The sequence below is a fragment of the Anabrus simplex genome, chromosome 2 (genome assembly GCF_040414725.1).
Source record: "Anabrus simplex isolate iqAnaSimp1 chromosome 2, ASM4041472v1, whole genome shotgun sequence".
Lineage (NCBI taxonomy): Eukaryota > Metazoa > Arthropoda > Insecta > Orthoptera > Tettigoniidae > Anabrus > Anabrus simplex.
Genome location: NC_090266.1, coordinates 736,553,692 through 736,575,020, shown reverse-complemented (window position 1 = coordinate 736,575,020; position 21,329 = coordinate 736,553,692). Strand labels below are relative to the sequence as shown.

The following is a 21,329-nucleotide window of genomic DNA, read 5'->3' as shown; positions in this document are numbered from 1 at the left end:
CCATGTTCCCATTTAGGTCTCTCAAAGCTCTGTCAAATTCTGACCTCAAAATTGTGTCTGCCATTTCATCAACATCAACAGCCTCTTCATGTTCCAGAACCATACCATCTATACCTTTACCTTGATACAACTGTTGGATATGTTCCTGCCGTCTTCCTGCCTTGTCTTCTTTCTCTAGAAGTGGTTTTCCACCTGAGCTCTTTATATTCATATACCTAGTTTTTGTTTCTCCAAAGGTTTCCTTGATTTTCATGTATGCAACATCTACCTCTCCTAGGACCATACAACCTTGAACATCCTTGGACTTCTCCTACAGTCGTTCTTCCTTTCCTGTCCTGCACTTTCTATCCACTTCATTCTTTAATCACCTGCATTCTTTTCTGCCCTCTTTGTTTGTTGCATTCTTGCACTTTCGACGTTCCTCAATTAGGTCTATTATGTCCTGAGTTATCCACTGATTCTTAGTTGATCTTTCCCTTCTTCCTAATATTTCTTCAGCAGCCCTCCTGACCTCATTTTTTATGACTGTCCATTCTTCCTCTACTGTGTTTCCTTCAGCCTTTTCATTTAGTCCTTGTGCAACATGTTCCTTGAAACAGTCCCTCACACTCTTTTCTTTCAACTTGTCTGTCAAATCATTACTGATATGCATACAGGGTAGTCACCGAGGTGGCAGATTCCCTATCTGTCGTTTTCCCTGCCTTTCCTTAAATGATATTAAAGAAATTGGAAATTTATTGAACATCTCTCTTGGTAAATTATTCCAATCCCTAACTCCCCTTCCTACAAATTAATATTTGCTCCAATTTTTCCTCTTGAAATTCAGCTTTATCTTCATATTGTGATCTTTCCTACTTTTAAAGACACCACTCAAACTTATTCATCTACTGATGTCATTCCATGCCATCTCTCCACTGACAGTTCAGAACATACCAATAATGGTATGTATTGGTATTACATACCATTTAGTAGAGCAACTCGTCTTCTTTCTCCCAAGTCTTCAAAGCCCAAACTTTGCAACTTTTTGTAATGGTACTCTTTTGTTGGAAATTACCTAGGACAAATTGAGCTGCACTTCTTTAGATCTTTTCCAGTTTTTCAATCAAGTTATCCTTGTGAGGGTCTTATACACTGGAACAATATTCTAGTCAGGGTCTTATCAGGCACTAATATGCTCTCTCCTTTACATCCTTACTAAAACCCCTAAATACCTTCATAATAATCATGTCCAGAGATCTGTACACTTTATTTACAATCCCTTTTATGTAAGGTGTGTATTCTGCCGAAGGCAGGTCCAAACCTCCATAGAGGTGTGCCTGAGCCAGAGTTTCCTTTTATGTGATTACCCCAATGCAGATCTTTCTGTATATTAACACCTAGGTAGGAGCAGTTCCTCCCCGACACACCTACCATCAACTTGGCACATGAGGTTCTGTCTTGGTTCAAGACCTCTCTAGATCAACCACTGTATTTACAACTTGCTTCATAAGACAGAGGTGGCAACTTTGAAGTGGATTATCAGTAATCGTCCTCCGCCCCCGAAAAAATTTCGAGTCAAGTCCAAAGCATACTCCTTCCTTCTTGATAATGAGACCCCTTTTGCCCTTCCCTCTATCAATCTATCCAAAAGTATATCATATTGCACAATAACATTTGCACGCAACCTGTTGGTTCTGTGATAAAACATTCCTTGTAGCTTGTTTCTCACACAGCAGCTGCTTTTCAGTGTAGTTTTTCTTGAAGCACCCTTCTGACTGTGATGACATTTTCATTTTCTGAACCATAAGAGATACCAGTGCAGATGTGCTTAATGTAGGCCTCACTTCTTTCTCAATCTTTCTGTCAACTGTCAGGTACACTTAACACAGCAAATACAACATTACTGAAGGATTTGTAGTGGATAAGAGCAGCGCCTGAGCTCCTTCATTCACAATGAATTTTACAACGCTTATTGGTAGCGAAAAGAAGTCACGTTCGAATAAGTATCGTTGCCAACTCACAAGCATTGAAATAAAGACGATTTAAGAGAAAGGCTCGAAAGGACTCAACATTTTTCCTTTTCTTTTGTTTCCGTCGAAAACTTTTTTCGTGATAATGTCAACTTTTACGTAATAATGTCCCCTTTGACCGTAACTTCGTAATGATGAGGTGAAATCCATAACAATTACGAACAATCCGTAATAGTTGGCACCTCTGACAAGATCTTTTCAAGCACTATTTCAACAAGAACCTCAGCTGTTTTACAGTGTTCAACCCATATTACTTAATATGACAAACAAACATACAAGGTGACAAGCCGATAAAAAAGAACTTTCCAATAAATCACTTTGCTTGTCAATATCAACCTGCAGTGACATATAAACTTAATTTATTTATCTTGCTTATATTGGGCATTGTACTAAAATTCTTCTTCTGTTAAGTCCAAGTTGAAGCACTATTAGAATATTCTGTTGTGTATATACTCATGAGGAACAACTTATGACTGAGTGTTTGTTTAATTCTATTAACATGACAAACATAGTACAACTCCTCTTTAAAAATTAATGAAACTGTTCAACAGATTAACATACGACAGATCAAAAGCTGATCATTATATTTTACTGCAAAAAAACAAAAAATTTTTTAACATGTCATTCTTTTTAAATACACCACTATTGTATTAATAACTATCAGCTATCAGCTTATACATGTAAATATTACTTTAGTTTTAATATGTATATTTCTAATTTTATTATTATGATATTATTATAGGGTCACGAACAACGTATTTGATTGTCTTTGTATAATTTATCCTAGGCTGATGATGACATATAGTTTTGTCGAAACCGGTACCAAAAGTTCATAAACGTGATGATTTAACAGAAATGTAAAAATTTTCACGTAATATATAGTATTGAAAAGGTGGATCTTATTACTTGCTTTGTTTATTGTGAATCTTGATTCAATACGGAACCAGAAGAATGAAATTCTTAATGTTAAATAGATCTACGAATGCCATGTACGTGGGCTTGTCCTTCTTGACTCGATCCTTTGAGATCAGACGTAAAGTCAGGATTGCTTCACATGTTCCTACATTTCTTCTGAAGCCAAATTGATCTTCTCCCAACTCAGCTTCAACTTGTTTTCCCATTCTTCTGTAAATAATACGTGTTAAAATTTTGCAGGCATGAGATAATAAACTAATAGTGTGGTAGTTTTCATACCTGTCAGCACCGGCTTTCTTGGGACTACGTAAATAATACTAATACTTTCTTGACCTAACCTCACACACAACGCAATCGTATCGTAATAATAATACAAATACTAACAGGATGTAACACTTCACAGCCATACATACAAGTAGTAGTAGTAGTAGTAGTAGTAGTAGTAGTAGTCATTGTAAAATAATAATAATAATGATGATGATGATAATAATAATCCTCCTCCTCCTCATCATCATCATCATCATCATCATCATACTTGTGTTAGTTACCCATGGGTGAGAGAATATTGTTTTCAAGTTATACCTGTTATCGCACTTGCGTCAACACAATAGATGAAAAATGGACAGTCATGAAGTATGAGATCAGTAGGGCTGCTGAAGAAATGTTAGGAAGAAAGGTAAGATCAAGTAAGAATCATTGAACTTTGAAGATATTAGACCTGTTTGGGAAACAATAAAAATACAAGAGTGCAAAAAATGAGGGCAGAAAAGAATACAGGTGATTCAAGAATGAAGTAGACATAAAGCGCTGGTCAGCTAAGGAAGAATGGTTGAAAGAGAAGTGCAAGGATGTGACAATAATGATTCTTGTTTAAAGGGGCCTAACATCTAGGTCATCAGCCCCATGCAAGGATGATGAAAGTTGTATGGTTATAGGAAATTTAGGTCTGCATACAGGAAAATCAAAGAATACTTTTCGAGAAAGGAAAACCAGGTCTATGAATATTAAGAGCTCAGATGATAAAGCACTTCTAGGGAAAGAACACAAGGCAGAAAGATGGCAGGAATATACAAGTATTAAACAACTGTATTAAGGGAGAGAAGTAGAAGATAAGGTTCTGGAACAGGTAGAGGCTGTTGATGCTGATGAAATGGGCGACTCAATTTTGAGATCAAAATTCGAAAAAGCTTTGAGGGGCCTAAATAGGAACAAGGCACCTGGAATTAATGACATACCTGCAGAATTATTGACTGCCTTAGGATAAACCAGCATCAGAAGGTTATTCCATATAATGTGTCAGATGTATGATACAGGAGAAGTACCATCTGAATTGAGACAGAATGTCGCTATACCTATTCCCAAGAAATCAGGTGCCATAAGTTTAGTATCTCATGCTTGCAAAATTTTAACACGTATTATTTGCAGAAGAATGGAAAGGGAAGTTGAAGCCAAGTTGGGAGAAGATCAATTTGGCTTCAGAAGAAATGTCTGGAGTTTCTATGCCTATTATCATTAGTACATGACCTAGATTGCTGAAAATATTTTGGAGAATTCTGGAAAATGCAGGACAATATTCTGTACGTTGACATGAACTGTGTGTATAGAAGTAGGGTATAAGGCAGAGTGAAAGAACGTCTTTGAGCTGATAAGCCATATTCGGTGAGAGGTTTGGAATTACAGGATAATGAACTACCTGGAACAGTGGTGAAAGGAGGAGGCTGAAATTATAGTAATTTGTTTTCTGGTTACATGATGCTGCCCATTTCAAAGTTAAATAAATGATGAGATATGGAAGTTGCTAGTGGCTTTACATTGCACCGACACAGACAGGTCTTATGGCGACGATGGGATAGAAATGGGCTAGGAGTGGGAAGGAATCGGCCATGGCCTTAATTAAGGTACAGCCCCAAATCGGCCATGGCCTTAATTAAGGTACAGCCCCAGCATTTGCCTGGTGTGAAAATGTGAAACCATGGGAAACCATGGAAAACCATCTTCAGGGCTGCCAACAGTGCAATTTGAACCCACTATCTCCAGGATGCAAGCCAATAGTTGCGCACCCCTAACCGCACAGCCAACTCGCTCGGTAGATATGGAAGTAAGAAGTACCTACTAGACATATAAAATTAGTATCTTGACCTACCTACAACAGTCTGAAAGTTATGAAAATAAAGGTAACTGAACTGGCTACAGTGGTCCTTAGATTATTAAATACCGAGCTCGATAGCTGCAGTCGCTTAAGTGCGGCCAGTATCCAGTAATCGGGAGATAGTGGGTTCGAGCCCCACTGTCGGCAGCCCTGAAGATGGTTTTCCGTGGTTTCCCATTTTCACACCAGGCAAATGCCGGGGCTGTACGTTAATTAAGGCAATGGCCGCTTCCTTTCACTTCCTAGACATTTCCTATCCCATCGTCGCCATAAGACCTATCTGTGTCAGTGCGACGTAAAGCAAAAAAAAAAAAAAAAAAAAAAAAAATTTAACTCATGGCTGATGAACACTGTTCAGATCTTAATGGTTTGTTACGGCTATTTTATGATTCCCTTGTTTAACATGTATGGTCCCATCTCTAGACCAAATGTTCTGAGCAGTAAATTTTACAACTGTGTCCTGAAGAAGCCTGATCCTTGCTGGAGTTAGATCCTCTAGTATGGTTTTATTTGAACCCTTGAGTTTCTCTTTTGTTTGTGAGCATCATGTTTCTCTTATGGAAAGACAAAAATATGACAATTATACATCATGGACACCCATTCTGGTTTCTCTCAAGCTTGTGAGATCTATCAATATTGTTCAAAGAGAGATTATCTCAATTTCTTTAGCAATATAAAGAATTATGTTGTCAGATTTCTCTTCTGCAACTTCTTGTATACAAAACAAACATAAGCACAGTCTTCTTTGATACCGTTCCAAACTGACTCATTTGTCAGTTTCATTGTAGGAACCCTGAGCGGTCTCTTTTCCTTCAGAAATAATTTCATGGTCCAGGTAGTTTTGGATCATCATCATATTATTATTATTATTATTATTATTATTACTACACAGTCAGGCATTATGATTCATCTGTATACAGAACGTAAACTCAACTTGCAAAAAAAGAAAAAAACATTTCTCTCACCAAATTTTAGGTCTCCCATCCCAACCATGATCATAGAGGATAGTTGTCTAGTTGTACTTCCTTTTGATACAATAATCACCATCACAACCCAATCATAATTAGTGCTTGATCAGCAAGCCCGTGCACAGAAGTAAACTTTAGAGGAAAATCTTTACAACTAGTAATTTCTGCATACTTCACTCTGCATTCTGGACTATCTTTTACAAGCCATATATGGCTCTTAAAACTTGATGAATATCCCAATTAGCCAACTAGTAACCTGTCTTTATGGCTCCAATAACTGTGTGTAAGCTTTATATAATATATAATTATATTATTATTACTATTATAAAATTAGGGCCTGGATTCTGATGAAAAATCATCTTTTATTTGAGTACTCAGAGATGATGTTTAGTGGCAATTAAATGTATTCTGCAATAAACATGTTAGATATTGAGACCCGATGCATTCGTGCTGCGTGAAAAAGGACGGACAGGGAGACACATGACAATACAGCTCATAAACCCATCCCTACATGTCATAAACGATGGCTAAGAAAGTATAGGGAGGAAAGAGCGTATTGCTTGCCCGGCGAAACAATACATCGCAGGAGACAAAGCCTGGACCGATTGGATATGCTGGATAAAAAGGCGCACAAAAATGTAAGATTTTGTAAAGAACCCCAGAAGAGTGTCATAAAAAAAGAAAACTAACCCTAAGAGAGAGACGAGAGTTTGAAAACGTACTTCAAGCTGAAGGGACAGAAGACGAGAATAAAAGGGCAGATTGAAGCCAGACACCAGTCAACTGATGACAGGGAGAAATCAAACTTGGACCAAACCACCCAACATACAAGTGAAGATAGGACCAATGAGAAATAGCGTAGGAAGAAGAATTGAAATATGATTGGGAGAGACCTGGGAGTTGAATCTGAATATCTAGCGTAAGAGAAGCAACAGTAATGATAAAAAGTGGTAAAAAGGAGTGCAGAGGATGATTACCATTCTTATCTATCAGTAACATTTTACTGGTCTGTTAGCAGTCAGGTACTATGTTCGATCTCCAGCAGAGACTTTAACATTACATAACTGTCCTCATACAGTTGAGCTTTGGAAGAACATTTTTTCAGACATAGGGCACACGCTAACCGAATGTCTCATTTTCTTGACTGAGTCGCGCAATCTTAATATGTACACGGTAGTGCCACAGTGTTAGAGTGTAGGCACATGTGTGAAAGACCTGAACAAATCGATGAGTGAAAGTCCAGAGCAAAAAAATGCAACCCGTGACCTCTCAAATGTACTTTCTGTCTGGACGTAGCAATCGTCTGATGAGAGAAATAAAGCTCCCAGTATCGTTTAGATAGTACTCTATATGTAGGGAATATCCACAGTAATTATATATGAGAGTAATCATAGCCATTCTGATCCTTTGCACGATGTTGCACAATTAGGAAATCAGTAGAGGAGATTAATAAAAGCAAAGCAAAGTCATCTCTGTACAGGCCATGAAGGTCCTTGGAGGGGTGGAAGGTAAAGGCTTCCACTATCTGTAACCTCAGCACTTGTTGGGGTAGAGTGGTTAGTTCTACGCCCGGCCGCCTTTGCCCCCAGGAATTAACCTGGTACTCATTTTTGGTGTAGGCTGAGTGAATCTCAGGGCCATGTGCACCTCTGAAAGTGGAAATCTCATTTCTTAAATTTTACGATTTTCTGACGGGGAATCGAACCCACGTCCTTCCAGTTGAACTGAGCATGCCTTTACTGCCTCAGCCAGGCAATCCCTTAGAGGAGATTAATGAGGGAGCATAAATTGAGATTCACAGACAGTTAATCAGCGTCAGTATGCATGAGAAACGATGAACGTGGAATGGCGGTGGTCTCGCTTGGTCAGTATGCGTTTTCTTTCGTGTATACTTGTGAGAATGACATGATGTTACAGGTGCGTGTGCTCCAGGCCAATTTATTGATTTGATTTGTTGTAAATATATGTTTTACTGTGGTGAACTGAAATCCACATGATTGTTTTATGTGATTGTGTATAATTTTATTGCGAGTATAATATGTAGGGCCCGGATTTTTACGTTTTAACCTATTTTTTCCCTTGCTATTAAATTCACAAATTTCAATATATTTGTTCATTTCACACTTCCTGGAGCAGAATATGTGAATTCCATTGCACCTAACCTAAATGAGGGATTAGCACCTAAAATAACCTAAATAGCTGTTTTACCTTCTTCAAATAAAAAACGTTATTTCCGTGTATTGTAAAATTATTTCCACTGCGATTACAAGCAGTAGGACAGAGATAGTTCAGGTTACTACTGTTAAATGCAGCACGTCCCATGCTTCCCACGACACGTGACATCTAGTGGCTCCTTGATGCATCTGACAGAAGGTCAGGAGGAACGTAAAGAGTTTTGCCTCCAGTCGTCCACAGAGAGTACAGCCGGCAGAGTGTGTGGGAATGGTTCCTGCAGTATTTTCTAACCGTAATTGTTGTATAGCAAAGCAATGCCTAAATCGCACTTATTGAGAAAATGGATTGCTACAGATGGTCGAGTAGTCTTCTGTCAGGCATGCTCCAAAGAAGTAAGTTTTCCGTAACTGATCTAAAACCTGCATTGCAATAGCCTAGCTCGCCTACTGAGGAGTACTTAGGATTTGGATTCTTAATTTCAGGTTAACTATAAGCAGAAATCCCATCTTGAGCAGCATAAATCTGCAGCTGCTCACATAGCTAGCATAGTGCGGAGAAATAAGTCCAGCAGTAACAGTAAGCAAACGTTTATTTCTTCCATAATTGGCAGGCCTGAAGATAACTTAAACTTTCACCTATGTCAGGCTTTGGTGTCTGAAAACATCCCATGGAACGTGCTAACCATGAAAGCATTCCTTAGGAGACATCAGCGGTCGCAGTATATGAATTCACTTTAAGGAAGAATTATTTGCATCCTGTTTACCAGAGAAGACATCAGATGAAGTAAGAGAAGACATAGGCGTTCACTATATTTGGTGTTCTGTTGATGAAACATCTGACAGTTGCGGTTGCTTCATTGTGAATGTGGTAGTAGGTAAGCTGGATCAAAATGAACCAGGTAACCCTCATCTAATTCTTTGTAAAGAAATAGAACAAACTAACCACAGCACAATAGCCTCTGCAGTGAGAGATGCTTTACGCATATTGTGGCCAGCAGCGAATCAAGATAGTAAGTTCCTTTTGTTAGTGACCGACGGTGCTGCCTACATGTTGAAGGCAGGGCAGGTTCTACAATCCTTCTACCTGAGCAAGTTACACGTTACATGCTTGGCCCACGGCCTGCACCGCCTTGTGGAGGAGTTTAGAACGAACTTCAGTGACGTGAACAGCGTGGTTTCTTCAAACAAGAAAATTTTCTTAAAAGCAACACGTATACAGTTGTTCAAGGAAAAGCTACCAACAACACCTCTTCTACCTGAGCCGATACTTACCCGCTGGGGAACTTGGCTGTCTGCTGCTATTTACTATGCTGAGCACCTAGAAGGTATTAAAAATGCCGTCAATTACTTGGATAGAATAGAAGCTTCCTGCATCGCTAAGGCCAAGAAATCGCTTGAGTGCATGACCCTCTTGCATAAGACCAATTTCATATTTTTACCCATATTGAACTTACTACTATTATTTACATTCTTGTATTTATTATCCACACAATTCAATACATAAGATGTTTATTGTGCTAATGGGACATTATAATACAAACGTTAATTGGGACATGTTTCGTTCGCTGTATCGAGCATCTTCAGCCATCTTTTATACGATTGTCTCAAGGTTAAGTCATTCACTGAGTCCTATTTACAATAAATTTGCATATTAAAAATGTTTTACACAACAAAATGTCATCACACTTAACAAGTAAACAAGAAATATTGATAATTAAAATGTCTCACTAGACGTTAACTACATAATATTGAAAAAAATGTTGTCACTACTTAAAAAGTAAACAAGAGAATTTGACAATTAAAATGTATCATTAATGGACTAGACATTAATAACATAATATTGATGTCCAAGTCATAGTAAATATGCCAATTAAATTGGAAGATTTGGCTAATTCTCGTTTGATTCTTGATTTTTCCAAACACTGTTAGTGTATTTATCGAAGTTTCAATGTTCATACGAAAATAGTAAAAGTTAAAAGGTTAAACTTGCGGTATTTTTCCGTTTTGTTTTCGTTAATTGAGATATACGCCATTATTAACGGATGGATGATTGGAGGTTTATACTCTGTTATATGCATCATACTTGTAGTCTTCACAATCTTCAACTGATTTGAGTCAGCCTGTATTTACTGGTCAGTTTGTTATTAAGCTTGGTTTAAAGGGACGTAAAAATTATTAATGCCTGACCCTCGTCACTTCCCTAGCATATATTAAGACACATTTTTGTTTTATACCAGAAGCTATTCTCCAGTTGGAAAGTGCAACCTTGCCACTCAAAGATTCCCTGGATATCATTGGCAATGTTTTCAGAAGAGAAATACCTGGGCCATTGGGAGTGACATGTTCTTCGAAGGTGCAGAAGATTCTTCAACGCAATCCTGGTTTTGAATATATGAAAATCATCAATTCAGTATTACAGGGAGAAAAGTATTCAGGAAAATTACCCCTACAACCTGCTGCATTTAGCATCTATGTACTACGCTCCAATGACGTCATGTTCCGTTGAAGGAACTTTTTCATCATATGAGAATGTGTTACGTGACAACAGGAAATCATTTACGCCAGACAATTTGGGTATGCATTGTCATGTTCCAGGTAGTTTTGGATCATCATATTATTATTATTATTATTATTATTATTATTATTATTATGAAGTCAGGCATTATGATTCATCTGTATACAGAATGTCCACTGAACTTGCAAAAAAGAAAAAGGAAAAAAAACCCAACCATTTCCTGACTTTTCCCTGACCAAAATTTTAGGTTTCCCATCCCAACCATGATCATAGAAGATGGTTGCCTAGTTGTACTTCCTTTTGATACAATAATCACCATCACCACCCATATCATAATTAGTGCTTGATCAACAGGCCTTTGCACAGAAGTAAACTTTAGGGGAAAATCTTTACAATTAGTAATTTCTGCGGACTTCACTCGGCATTCTGGACTATCTTTTACAAGCCATATATGGCTCTTAAAACTTGACAAATATCCCTATTAGCCAACTAGTAACCTGTCTTTATGGCTCCAATAACTGTGTGTAAGCTGGAAGGAATATCTTGAAGACCTGTACTAGGATGAAGAAGTAATGGCACTTCCAGACTATCTTGAACTGATGGTGGAAGAAGACAATATAGGCCCAATAATCACATGGGAAGAATTTGACCTAGCACTAAAACAATTAAAGGACAAGAAAGCAACCGGACCGGACGACATACCAGCAGAACTTCTCAAGGGAATAGGAAAAAGAATGAAACAACAACTGTATAATATCACTGCAAGATGCAATTACAATGGCAAAATTCCTGGAGACTTTTACTAAAAGTAGGACAGTTACCTTACCAAAGATAGGAAATGCTACTGACTGTTCCAACTATAGAACACTAACACTGCTATTGCACGCCTCCAAAATACTGTATAATGTAATTAAGAACAGGATTAAAAAGAAAATTGAACAATATACATCGCAAGATCAGTTTGGTTTTACAACAGGGAAGGGAACAAGAGAAGCTCTTCTAGCATTAAGAACTATTCTAGAAAGAAGACTGACAAGGGAACATCGGAATGGCTAAGTCGCCGATTGCGAAGAAACCTGGAAAACACATTGAGGTACATGTAAAAAAAGATGATGGCATCAATTTTGGGTGCCAACATTCATTAGGGCGTTAACTAAGGTGCCTAAAAGCTGCGACATTTCAAATTCCGCGCGATCAGCGATGAATACCTGCTGGCCAATGATGGTAAGCCGGCACACTGCGTGCCTGGAGACACGCCTCTGCACCTCCTCCCCTCCCCACTCCAACTGGTTCGCCACCGCACGTTTCCCTTCTCCCCGCGCCTGCCCGTCTTCGTAGCTGTTGAAAATAATCGGTGCTACACTTTGCGTACTCTATCAGCCTTCCTCATATCTCTCCTTTGTAATTTCCACAATGTATTAGTCAGTTTACGTTTTCTGAAATGTTTATGAAAACGTCTGCACCAGGCGAATTGGCCGTGCGGTTAGAGGGGCACGGCTGTGACCTTGCATCCGGGAGATAGTGGGTTTGAATCCCACTGTCGGCAGCCCTGAAGATGGTTTTCCGTAGTTTCCCATTTTCAAAGCAGGTTGTACCTTAATTAAGGCAACGGCCACTTCCTTCCAACTACTAGGCCTTTCCTATCCCATCGTCGCCATAAGACCTATCTGTGTCGGTGCGACGTAAAGCAATTAGCAAAGAAATGTATGGTGCCTGTTGTTAATTGTGTTTTGTTTCTGTTTTTTTTTCACTTCTTTTTTTTAATGTTTCGAATAGACCAAAGATTGTTTTCGTTTACTATCGGTTATTGACGGGGAGTTTGCCCGATGTAATGTATTGTGCTGCCTTGCAATTGTTTGTTGTTGTACCAGTTCGTGCAGTAGCCATTTAACTTTTTGCGTACGTAACTGCCATTATACCCAGAAGACTGTAGTGCGATACTTTAATATCGGTACTTGTTGAATACATAGACCTTCGTCAGCTATAACGCAAAAGTACTGGTAAAAGTAAGACTACAGGTCTGCCTGTGATTACTGTATATATAAATGCAGATCTTTTTTATTTTTCAAGGCTTTTCTTATTATGTCAAACTTTACTACATTCCATGTTATACTCATATCAAAGTTGCCTATGCATTAAATTTATTTATATTAGACAACCACTGCTGCAATTGAAATGTTTTGTGCCTGTCACTGCACAACATAAAGAAATCGTTCAGTACAAGCACAATAAAACATTCTACCTATAGGCCTATTCCTTATACCAGAGTACGCAAATGGAAAATACCAGTGGTTTCAAACTCGGAGTTTATAATTGTTGTTGTTGTTGTCGTCCGCGATATCGTTTTGTTATGACACAATTGGTAGCGTACACGAAATGGGTGGGGGAAGGGGACATAAAAAGAAGATCTGGACCTATAACCAGGTTTTGATATCCCGAGGTACCGAATCTCATTACATTTATTGAGATCCTCTACCCGGGCACGTAATTTCTTTACATAAAAAGGTACCTATTTAACGTTGTTTAAAGGTGGGATATTTATTTAGTGGTGGGTGATTTAAGGCGTTTTAGAAGTAAATAATAATTTAAGCGTAGGTAGGATGCGGTACCCCATCCCACGTTTGACCACACCCGGTGGTACTTAACTCGGAATTGTACCCATGAATGTGACAACTCACCGGTATTAGCAGAAATGAAAATATAACATTTGAATAAAATATGGGTATATTAGTTTAGGTTATTTGTTATCGTTATGTGTGAAACGGAACGTTATTTAAAGGATTTCAATAATTTCAATAATTATAGTACAAAAAGAAGCAAAGTATAGAGCCGGTCCCGTTGAACAGCTAAGCAGCTGGCAAGCGCGCAGGGAAGGGAAACGTACCGTGGCGAACCACTTGGAGTGGGGAAGGGAGGAGGTGCAGAGGCGTGTCTCCAGGCACGCAGTGTGCCGGCTTAACATCATTGGCCAGCAGCTATTCATCGCTGATCGTGCGGAATTTGAAATATCGCAAATTTTAGGCCCCTTAGTTAACGCTCTAATGAATGTTGGCACCCAAAATTGATGCCGACATTTTTACGTTTACCTCAATATGTTTTCCAAGTCTCATCGCGATCGGCTATTTAACCATTGCCGATGTTCCCTTGTGAGTGTTAACAGGAAAACATACATTGCATTTGTGGATATAGAGAAAGACTTTGACAATATAAACTGGAAACAACTCTTTAGGAACATGAAGGATATATGACTGGACTAGAGGGACAGAAGACTCATTTTACTCCTGTACAAAAATCAAACCACAACAATAGAAATCAATGGTAATGTTAAGGCAGCATCCATTAGAAGGGGAGTGAGATAAGGTTGTGTACTATCTCCATTTTTGTTCAACATGTTCACTGAGGAGGCCATATCAAAACTTAAGCAAGAAACAAAACGAATTAAAATTAACAGACAACAAATCCACTGTATAAGGTTTGCCAATGACATTGCATTACTTGCAGATTCAGAGAGGGAAATAAATAAAATGCTACAAGTTTTAACTGAAACTGAACACCTTGAAAACAAAAGTATTAGTTGTCAAGAAATCAACTGAGGAAATACCAATAAACATTAAGGTGTGTGATGAAAATGTACAAGAAGTAAGTCATTTTTGCTACTTGGGAAGCATTATCACTCAGGACAACAGGTGCACCACAGAAATCAGGAGGAGGATGGTTCTAGCTAAACAAGCCTTCAGTAACAAGAAACGGCTTCTGACAAGTAGGAACATTAACATTAAAATTAAGAAAAAATTTGCCAAAATGTTTGTATGGAGTGTTTTGTTGTATGGTTGCAAAACATGGGTCTTAGCAAAACAGGATATAAAACGCCTGGAAGCAATGGAAATGTGGATACGAAGAAGGATGCTGAAAATTAGTTGGACAGAGAAAAAGTCAAACAATACGGTCCTTGCGGAAATAGACGAAACAAGGGAATTGATCAACACTGTAGAAAAGAGGAAAACCAAATTCCTTGGCCACTTACTTCGGCATAACACATTCCTCATGACTACGCTGGAAGGAAAAGTTCTGGGTAAGAAGGGAAGAGGAAGGCTGAGGAAGAAGTATCTGGATTCTGTGATGGACAGTGTGAATTTGAAAAAATATGTTGACCTGAAACGCTCAGCAGAGGAGAGACAAATGTGGTTGCAGCAAAAAGGCCTTGCCTTTAGGATATGAATGAATGAAGCTTTATATAATATATAATTATATTATTATTACTAATATAAAATTAGGGCCTGGATTTTGATGAAAAATCATCTTTTATCTGAGTACTCAGAGAAGATGTTTAGTGGCAATTAAATGTATTCTTGCAATAAACATGCATTCATGCTGCGTGAAAAAGGACGGACAGGGAGACATATGACAATACAGCTCATAAACCCATCCCTACATGTCATAAACGATTGCTAAGATAGTATAGAGACGAAAGAGCGTATTGCTTGCCCGGTAAAACAACTGCAGGAGACAAAGCCTGGACCGATTGGATATGCTTGATAAAAAGGCGCACAAAAATCTAAGATTTTGTAGAACCCCAGAAGAGTGTCACAAAAAAGAAAACTAACCCTGCGAGAGAGACGAGAGTTTGAAAACATACTTCAAACTGAAGGAACGGAAGACGAGAATAAAAGGGCAGATAGAGGCCAGACCCCAGTCAACTGATGACAGGAGGGAATTGAACTTCGGCCAAACCACACAACACACAAGTGAAGCTAGGACCAATGAGAAATAGCGGAGAAAGAAGGATTGAAATATGATTGGGAGAGACCTGGGAGTTGAATCTGAATACCTAGTGTAGGAGGAGCAACAGTAATGTCTTATAGGAAAGCATTTGATTTGTATGGTATGCCTTGGTTCACCCTACAAAATAAAGTGCAGAAAGTACATTAAAAAAAACAAAACAATCAGTGCTAAATTAGGAAGAAGGAAATACTCAAGGAAGCTCGTCACCCTCCGGCCACGCTCCAAAACAACCTGCTACTTCCCACCGCCACAACTAAAATGTTCTTAATGGGAAGTCGATTTTTGGCTGTGACATCCGCAGAGATGAAAGTAGTGCAGATATTGATATTGCTGGCAGCAGCAGTGAAAATGAATGCGATGAAACAAACGATAAAGGTAATGATGTTTTGGTGTTGCAAGAAGAGGCTTTCCTTGTTGCAGATTATAAATACAAGTTGAGGAAGAAAGAGCATACGAGGCAGTTTTGACCTGGCTTGAAATATTCGTTCAAGGGATGTGGATGTCAAATACTTGTGCCCACATAAAAACAGCAGAAAAGGGTTTGTGTTCCCTAACATCCCTGATGATGATACAATAGCTAAAGAACAAATTTTGATAATACTTTCAGCCAAGTTGAGAAGAGAGCAACGTTTATGTTCACAGAAAATGTATTTTAGATTTATAGGCCGTGGCAGCTACATGTTCACTGTATCGACCTTTTTTTAAATTAAGATTTCTATCAACATGATACTGTATAGGCTTTTAGGCTTATGCCGTGTCAAGAAAATAAGGTGAAATTCTTTACGTGCTCTGTGCTCTGCATCATCAGAAGAAAATCTCGGCCTTTCTCGTGGACAGTCCGTATCATGTCTATAAGTACGGGCCGTGAAAGGATCAATGGCAAGATTTCTATCGTTTGTAAGAAACATTATTAAGATCATTCAGTGGGATATCTGTGCAGCTTATAACTATTCATATTTCAATTTAGACTGGAAAATTATACATTTACCTTGTCAGGAAAATAAAGATCAATCAGTAACACATTAAATTTATCATTACAATGATTTTAACCAGCTAGTCATATTTTGGACATCCTCAGAACACTTTAAAAGTCACAACACTACAGCAAAATAAGTGAAGAATTAAAATAAAGGACTACAGTGGAACCTCGATTATCCATTCCCGGAAAATATGTTTTCCCGGAATATGCGTTCAAATTACGTGGTCCCACGAGCATCGTAATTAAATCACGTTATAAAAGTCCCGCGTTATCCGTTCCTCGAAGAAACGATTTCCCGGATCAATCGTCCAGAAATTCCAGTCCCATCAATGCTAAGTCCTCAATCAGTCGTTTTTTAATAAACTGTCTCACGAAAGGATGGCTATGGCATACTTATGGATCTTGGTGTTAACGCCCCGTCATTGCGATAATTAGAGCAAGTACGGTATCGGTACTGGAAAAGTGATCGGCGGTGAACTTGCATAAGGGACCATCTTAGCATCGCATTCGGGTGGTATTGTTTAGAGAATCTCGGAAAATCATACAGCCGAGAGTGGCCACAACAACTGTAAGGAGACACGGCGCATTTCGATAGCTCTGCTTGAAGACGGAATGAGTTTCGTCAAATGTTCGCACTTATTAAAAAAATCCATATTATGTCCAGGGTTAGATGTTTGTATTTTTACATTTTTTCAATCGTACTGCCGAACAGGTTTTCGGCACTTTGCTCAGGGCACTATAGAGTAAAGCGTGGGTCATACTAGGTGCTTGCCAGCCGCTGGTGATCAGCGGCTGGCAGTAGCACCAGCAAGCAGCGGCTGGCAACCCGGTCACACACACCCAGCAAGCAGCGGCTTTTTAGTTCAAGTCGGCATGTCGTCTGTGGGTCCACGTAAACGAGAAATTAGGAGGTTATTAAGGATGGCTGTGACGGAGCTTTGTTTGGAAAGGCTTCGTCACCGCAAGGAGAGACGATGGTGGAGTAGACCTTGGATTCAAAGAAGGGAAGAGTTAGGAGCATCTTCAAGACTTTTCCAGGAGTTAAAAGAAGAGGACCGAGAAACATACAAAACATACAGAATTAAAAAACAAGATACTAAAATGAGAGAGGCGATTCCATGTAAAATAAAACTGGAAATTATCTTACGGTATATCGCAACTGGAGATAGTTTTAGATCTCTGGCTTTGTTGTTTAGAGTGCCGCACAATTCAATCTCTGTGTTTTTACCTGAAGTTCTTGCTGCTAGTTTTGAAGTTCTCCAACCATTTATGAAGGTAAGCACGATTAAGTTTTTATTCAGCTTTCAGCATTTTTAACAAAATCATCCTGTCGGTAATACTTTTCTATTGTAATAGCTGTTGGATACCGGTACGCTAAGCATAGCTTCTAATTATGATCTTCACTTTTTATGGTCAAACATCATTACAAGTACGGTATTAACTAAAGTTGTACAACATATTTTATTAACTGATATTATTTATTTATTTTTTTTGCGCTGTTTGCGTTTAATATTAACACCTAACTTTTCATAAACTAAAAATACAGTAGAATTAGAATACATACAACTAACATTAAACAATAGTAATTGAAAGAGTATTGTAAAACTATTTGTTAAATAAGAATATGCACTACAAATAATTGTATATTATTTAGAATTTAAAACGTGTTGATAAATGAAATATTACACACGAGAAATGAAATATTTGGAACGAAATGCAATATTTAATATAATGTGGGCAGCGATTTGTGTTCTTATTGGCATCTAAGCATCGTGTTCTAAAGGGCAGATGCCAACCAATGATTTGGAGAGAACATCTAAATCATGTGGAGGTTGTTCCTCGTCCAAGCATGTTTTATCAGGTAGTTCAGAGTATATTTGATCGAATTCATTATTGGAGGTGCTGTTTGAAAGACTTGTGTCATCAACGTCATAATGTCAAACACTTTGTGATAGTGGTTCACTGTTGTTGAAATTTAAAGATGCGAGTCTCTCTTCAGTGATGAGGTTTTGAAACTTGCTCTGAAGTATAATGAAACTTCTGAGAGAGAGCTCTCGCATCTGGGATGCAATATGCTTAGCAAATTTGTCATATTGGTCTTCCGTGTCATTAGTGGTTAATTCTGCGATTGATTGCAATTTATTTACTGCACTTTCAAATCTAGTCGGTTTGCGTCTTTTAAACTCCTTTGCGCGTTGTGGTGGATCCACGTTTGTGGATGGACGCTTTGTCGATGACGAAGGTGTAGTAGACGCAGACTGTACACGTGATTCCACTACTTGTGATGCTCCCTGTTCAGCCATGTTCACAGTGTCACTGTTTGAATATCGTTCACCTTCACACATCGATCGCTGCGGTATATCCTGAAAACAATATACACCTATAATAATTTCTCAATTAAATAATTGAGAGAAATTATTTGTAGACCTATGGTTATGCACAGGATTATCAGAGTGCAAGTAAACATGACTTTTGTTTAAAATATATTTAACACTCTGGTTTGAATGCCTAACGGTAGGTCTGCAAAGAAATTCATAATAAATATTACAATTAGTAGGCTAGTTGAGTGTATAATTTTCATTATCCATTAATATTATACTTTACTTTCAGGTACCTGACACAACAAGCCAGTGGAATGAGATTCAAAAAGGATTCGAATATAAATGGAACTTTCCTCACTGTTGCGGTGCTTTGGATGGAAAACATATTAGAATTAAACGGCCTCCTAATTCAACATCATCGTTTTTCAAATACAAGGGAACCTACAGTATTATTTTGTTTGCCACGGTAGATGCGGACTATTGTTTCAGGTATATAGATGTAGGACATGATGGCAGAGCCAATGACAGCACGGTATTTAAGAAATGTACGTTAAAGATAGCCTTTGAGAAAAATCTTAATTGGCCAAACGGAGGACTTTGTGTAGCAGATGATGCCTTCTGCCTGACACCATGTTGTTTGAAACCATTTTCACACAGAGGACTAACAGTACAAGGGAGAGTCTTTAATTATCGTTTATCCAGGGCAAGGCGCATTGCTGAAAATGCATTTGGCATTTTAGCAGCTAGATTTCGCGTTTTTAACACACCTATACCACTGAACGTGGACACAATAGAAACTTTAGTGAAATCAGCTTGTGCTATCCACAACTGGCTCAGGCAGACCTCTTCTAGAACATATTTCCCTTCAGGTTCAGTGGATGATGAAGACTTAAACACAGGTGTGATAACTCCAGGAGCTTGCGTATTGTACCAACTTTCATGTCCCCGGTAGACCGTTTCTATTTATCAAATAATTGTGGTCGTGCTGGGGAGCAGGTACAGAAATGGTACATGCATCAGTTCATGACAACTTTATCCGTTCCGTGGCAGATGACATCAATTGGTATGAAACCAGATGACAATTCCGTAGTATAAAACTATCTAACACAAAAAACTTGAAAATTGGCAAATAAACTGTTCGTTGAATATCTTTGGGGTTTATTTTAATAATTAATTTCAGATTTTTATTCATTTATTAATAGATATAAATGACAATAAGTCCCCCTACCCAATTAATGTAATAACATGTGTATGTTAATGACAGTCTAATAAAACTCTAATAATATTAACATATTGGAATCATAATTTACCTACTTACCATACTAGAAGAAGATTCTCTTCCACTGACAGCTCCATGCCAGAATACCTCTGCTGCTGAAAACCACACAAGCTTTGGCTTGTAAACTTCGATTGCACCAGCGCCACTATTTCTAGATTTATTTATCTTTGCAAGTTCTTTTCTATAGGTGTCCCGTAAACTTTTAATCTTCTTCTTAACTGAGTCAAGAGTAGCAGGCATCCCACCATCCTTTAGGTTTTGTAACAGCTTATTGTAAGCTTCCTCTTTCACATTCCTATTAAGATATTCCTTTGACGAAACGTCCCACAAGCACGGATAATTTTGAAATCAGCCATTTGTACCGTATAAATTGGAACCAGGTGTTGTTTTATTCGCGGCTGGTGAGCAACTGGGATGGTCAGACTGGGCTGCTAGCTGGCGCCAGCGGATGTGAGTTGAATCACGTGACCTTCCTGAAGCCGCTACCTGCTACCAAAGTTGAACATGTCCTACTTCGCCAGCCGCTGACAAATACTCGCCAGCTGCTTATGCCAGCTGCGAGTTCTATGGTCACATCACGCTGATAGTAGCAGCTTCCTTAATTCGCGGCTGGCAACCAGCCTAGGTGTGACCCAGGCTTAACTGGGCTTTCAGGCAGGAATTGAAATTGCTCCTTCCTAACACAAATTCAGTATTTTTGATATTATCGTACATGATTATGTTAGCGAGACCAGAACAGATGTTGCACCTTACATTAAAAAAGAAAGCCATGGGTGATCTTGGGATTGCCTATTACTGTTTAGGTTCTAATGTAAGACTGGGAATTTTATGTTTTTGTGTTAAAATACCAAAAACCTCAGTCGTTTTATTTGTGCACGTTACATTTAAATTGTTGGTATCATTTCCAACTTGTACTGACATGTGCAGCGAGCGCGCTTTCCAGATGACCTCAAGGTCACGATAACCGCAATTACTGAAGTTTTGATTATATTTCTTTTAACTTTCCAATTTTATTGGATTTGTGCCGGGCAGAATTGAATCACGGCCGACTTGATGCGTCGCTCTAGCTAGCTCCTTACTGGCCTTGACAATCAGGTCCACGCACTGTAATCGGAGTAGTTACACAGCTCGACACGTGGCGCTGGCGGCCGACCTATTTGCGGCAGAAATGCATGCTTCTTTATGGAAAATATATTGACTTTGATTGCCGATTTATCGTTATTTGGAGTTATGGAGAA

The 21,329-nt window shown here is 38.5% G+C and overlaps 1 protein-coding gene and 1 pseudogene across 1 annotated transcript in view; one reads left to right on the top strand and one right to left on the bottom strand.

Annotated features, from left to right (window-relative positions):
- Atg4b (Autophagy-related 4b) overlaps window positions 1-21,329 on the bottom strand; it is a 156,831-nt gene that overhangs the window by 76,627 nt on the left and 58,875 nt on the right. The window lies entirely within an intron of this gene.
- LOC136864881 (uncharacterized) lies at window positions 17,365-19,907 on the top strand (annotated as a pseudogene).